We start from the raw sequence: 802 nt of genomic DNA on the forward strand, positions 1-802 counted from the left end.
AGCACTGAGCTGGCTCCAGCAGGCTTACCCGGGATCCTGGGGCATCCACTCTGCCACTGTGGGACACAGGATACTGGGCAAGATGGACCCATGGTCTGTCCTAGTAAATGTCATTTTTTTATGTTCCTGTTCCAGATGCTGATCTGTGGTTCCCATCAGCCTAGGCCCTCTAGCAAAACTAGCTACAATATATTCCTTGCATTCCCATGTCCAAGAGGAAAAATATTTTCTTGAGCTCTTTGGGCAGTGCAGTCTCATACTTCTTACACTGTGGGTCTCTGTCTATGAAGCATAATTGATTTCTTGGCTTGTTCACTGTGCTGTCCACAGTGGATCTAAAACAGGGGTGGGCAATTATTTTGGCTGGAGGTCCACTTAATGAGTTTTTGGGGACCTGTTGAGGGCCATATCCATCTCTCTGTCTCCTCTTCCCTCCCTACCTGCCACCCTCCAGAACCCAGCTGAAGCTGTAGTTTGGCAGGAGCCCTTAGCTATAGATCCAGGCAGGAGCTGCTGCTGAGTCTGGCAGGCAGCAGCATCAGAACCAGCCAACACTGTCACTGCTGATGTGTGCCCACCTAGCATGGCAGCAGCTCCTGCTTGAGTCCACAGCTGAGCATCGGGGCTCCTGGCAAGCTACAGCTTCTGCCAGCTTCTGGAAGGAATGGGGGGCGGGGAAGGGGGGAAGTGGCAGGAGAGACAGAAGAAAAGAACAGAGAGAGATGCTGCCACCTGCCTGGCATGGCAGCAGCTCCTGCCTGGGTTCATGGCTGACACCACTGGCAGGGTTTGTGTTACGGGT

General features: G+C 53.0%; 1 protein-coding gene across 1 annotated transcript in view; it reads left to right on the plus strand.

Annotated features, from left to right (window-relative positions):
- Positions 1-802, plus strand: part of LOC102387039 (protein JBTS17-like) — a 68,916-nt gene that overhangs the window by 51,101 nt on the left and 17,013 nt on the right. The window lies entirely within an intron of this gene.

This window comes from Alligator sinensis, unplaced genomic scaffold (assembly GCF_000455745.1).
Source record: "Alligator sinensis unplaced genomic scaffold, ASM45574v1 scaffold175_1, whole genome shotgun sequence".
Lineage (NCBI taxonomy): Eukaryota > Metazoa > Chordata > Crocodylia > Alligatoridae > Alligator > Alligator sinensis.